This window comes from Schistocerca americana, chromosome 3 (genome assembly GCF_021461395.2).
Source record: "Schistocerca americana isolate TAMUIC-IGC-003095 chromosome 3, iqSchAmer2.1, whole genome shotgun sequence".
Taxonomy (NCBI): Eukaryota; Metazoa; Arthropoda; class Insecta; order Orthoptera; family Acrididae; genus Schistocerca; species Schistocerca americana.
In genome coordinates this window covers 318,288,497-318,291,985 of record NC_060121.1, presented here as the reverse complement: position 1 = coordinate 318,291,985, position 3,489 = coordinate 318,288,497, and the positions used below count along the sequence as shown (strand labels likewise).

The 3,489-nt window shown below is 48.4% G+C and overlaps 1 pseudogene; it reads right to left on the bottom strand.

Moving 5' to 3' along the window:
• Positions 1-1,172: 1,172 nt before the first annotated feature.
• On the bottom strand, positions 1,173-1,290 carry LOC124608003 (annotated as a pseudogene).
• Positions 1,291-3,489: the final 2,199 nt, after the last annotated feature.

Here is a 3,489-nt window from a genome sequence, read left to right as displayed (position 1 = left end):
ATGAGTTCCACTTCGAATTGATTCCCGATGACTAACGAACTCTGGAGATGCTCCGGACGGTGGTGGGATACCAACTTGACTGTCGCCTGTCGCCGGCCGCGGTGGCCGAGCGGTTCTAGGCGCTCTGTCCGGAACCGCGCGACTGCTACGGTCGCAGGTTCGAATCCTGCCTAGGGCATGGGTGTGTGTGATGTCCTTAGGTTAGTTAGGTTTAAGTAGTTCTAAGTTCTAGCGGACTGATGACTCCGAGGTTAAGTCCCATAGTGCTCAGAGCTTTTTTTTTGTCGCCTGTCATATGGCTCGGCAACCACCAGTCGGGGGTGCCATCTCTTTTCACAGCAGAACCTCCTTCGTTCTCAGCCGCGGCATCCTTACAACGTAGCGGTACGTCGATGATGTTCTACGCCCCGTTTCACTGCCCTTCACGGAGAGCTCTCCTAGACTCATATTTCAGAAATATAATGCCCACCTGCACATGGCGAGTTTCTACTCCTTGTCTTCCTGCTTCTCAAATCCTGTCTTGAGCAAGTCCACCGGAACTCTTTCCAACTAAGAACGTTTGGAGCATTAGGAGCAGGGTTCTCCGACGATATCAGGACTCCGTGAGTCAGTGCCAAACTGGCTAATTAACTGCATGAGGGACAGAAGTGGACCAATGCATTATTAACTTGCTCAATTTATGAAGCTCTTTCTCTTGAATAATCACCTATTTTTTCTGAAATTGTAACCAATTGTTTGTATGTAGATGTACATGAGGCTACCGACTGTCGTTACATTTGGATGATTCCTTCGTGGGGCTTTGTTTATTTTTTTTGTGTTTCCAGTTCTTTGTAAATTTTACTCTATTTTGAATTCACTGAAATAACTCCACATACTAACGGTTTATTTTCTTCCCCCGTCTTGGGTACTTCAGTTTTTCTGTCAGGCAGTGTCTATGAACTAACTAAACTAAACTAAAACTAAATTCCTCCCGAACTGACCATGAAGGCCCAAACGTACCGACCGGCCGCCGTGTCATCCTCAGCCAACAGGCGTCACTGGATGCGGATATGGAGGGGCATGTGGTCAGCACACCGCTCTCCCAGCCGTATGCCAGTTTCCGAGACCGGAGCCGCTACTTCTTAATCAAGTAGCTCCTCAGTTTGCCTCATAACGGCTGAGTGCACCCCGCTTGTCAACAGCGCTCGGCAGACCGGATGGTCACCCATCCAAGTGCTAGCCCAGCCCGACGGCGCTTAACTTCGGTGATCTGACGGGAACCGGTGTTACCACTGTGGCAAGGCCATTGGCAGTGTATATAAACTAGTCGTCCCTAATTATGTCTTAGTGTCTGTTCTAGGTAGCTTTTGCTGTAGCTGCAGCAAACGAAATTCGTGAAGCGAAGTTCTTCGAAGAGGGGAAGCATGTTGGGGCATGGACAGAGAACTGCAGCAGCAAGGTAATTCGGGACACTGTGTTCCAATTTCCGTCCTGAAGGCACTCGTCAGACGACACAGTCGACCCTCAAAACGCCTCACGCGTGACGTCAGCGTGTGACAAGACGCTCGTAACGACTCGTTCACGCAGCAGTGCACCAACAGGCAGTGCATTCCAGCGCTGCAAGACAGCCAGACAATAGGTGTACAGGAGCTGAACAAGCTACCAGGCAGATTCTAGCAAGTGAGCGTAACCAGACGACCGTCGTGCTGCTGGATTTTCCAGCAGTCGCTGGACTGCCATCGTCATCATCAGCTCGTCGTTCGTACACCGAGGTCCAGATTTCCTGTCGGCGTTAAGCTGTGCCACAAGACAGTGGCACTATTTGCTCTTGTTTGTGGGAAAAATCAAGAGTTCCCATGAACACGGTCTGTCTTGATGTAGGCACCTTCACCTCCGATGGATTCTTGTTTTCATCAGCCCATCAAACCCAAAAACCCAGGTGGGGGAGTACAGGGCCACCCTGACAGTCGGAAGAACGACTCCCCACTTTTAGATCCATTCAAAGATGTAACAGGAACGCTGGAAGGCGAGAAGTATCCAACAATTCAGTTTGTTGTGTTACATGTGCACAAGCTGGGAATCTGTTATACAAGGCCCGATAATACAGACATACGTTTTGATTACTGTAGACCCAGATTTCCCCTTTAATTCATGCTGCGTGTCCAGCAAACGAAAATTCCACTTAGCTGCAAAATGTCATTTTTAGTTTCACCGGTATTTTCGCAGCATAGTATACCTGACGTATTATCGTCTATTAATTGTAGATACTACGAACACTGAAAGAACACTGTCTCCGTCTCATAGGGAAAAAGTCGAAATTCGGACGTCACACAGAATACCACACAGAAGAGCCAAAGAAACTGGTACACCTGTCTAATATCGTGTAGGGTCCTGCGAGCATACAGAAGTGCCGCAAAAGAACGTCGCATGGACTCGACTAATGTCTGAAGTAATGATGGAGGGAATTGGGAACTTGAATCCCGCAGGGTTGTCCGTAAATGCATAAGAGTACAAGGGGGTGGAGATCTATTCTAAACAGCACGTTGCAAGCCATCCCAGATATGCTCAATGATGTTCAATCTGGGGGTTTTGGTGGCTAGCGAAAGTGTTTAAACTCAGAAGAATGTTCCTGGAGCCACTCTGTAGCAGTTCTAGACCTGTGAGTTGTCGTATTGTCCTGCTGGAATTGCCCAAGTCTGTTGGAAGGCTCAAGGGACATGAATGGATGCAGGTGATCAGACAGAATGCTTACGTGTGTGTCATCTGATAGAGTTGTATCTAGACGTATCAGGGGTCCCATATCACTACGGCTGCACACTCTCCACACCATTACACAGCGTCCAGATACTTGAACAGTCCCCTGCAGACACGCAGGTTCCATGGATTCACGAGGTTGTCTCCACAGGCAAGCCACGGGCGACCGTGGTGGGCTAGAGCGGGAATGAGCGAACAAAACAACCTGTTTGCAGGCGTCTGCTTCCAGCATAAGAAGTCCCATTGGGAGTGACAGAATGAGCAATGATCAACCGCATGAGGATGAAGAAGGGAATGGAAACTACTGCATTAAAGTCACATAACGTGTATCTAGGGGAATTTTTTTTTGAGTCATCAGTCTTCTGACTGGTTTGATGCGGCCCGCCACGAATTTTGCTTCTGTCCAAACCTCTTCATCTCAGAGCAGCAACGTATGTCCTCAATTATCTAGAAGACGTATTCCAATGTCTGTCTTCCTCTATAGTTTTTGCCCTCCATTGCTGCCTCTAATACCATGGAAGTCATTCCCTGATGTCTTAATAGATGTCCTCTCATCCTCTCCCTTCTCCTTGTCACTGCTTTCCACATCTTCCTATCCTCACCGATTCTGCGCGGAACCTCCTCATTCCTTACCTTATCAGTCCACGTAATTTTCAACTTTCGTCTGTAGCACCACATCTCAAATGCTTCGATTCTCTTCTGTTCCGGTTTTCCCACAGTCAATGTTTCCCTGCCCTACAATGCTGCGCTCCAAAC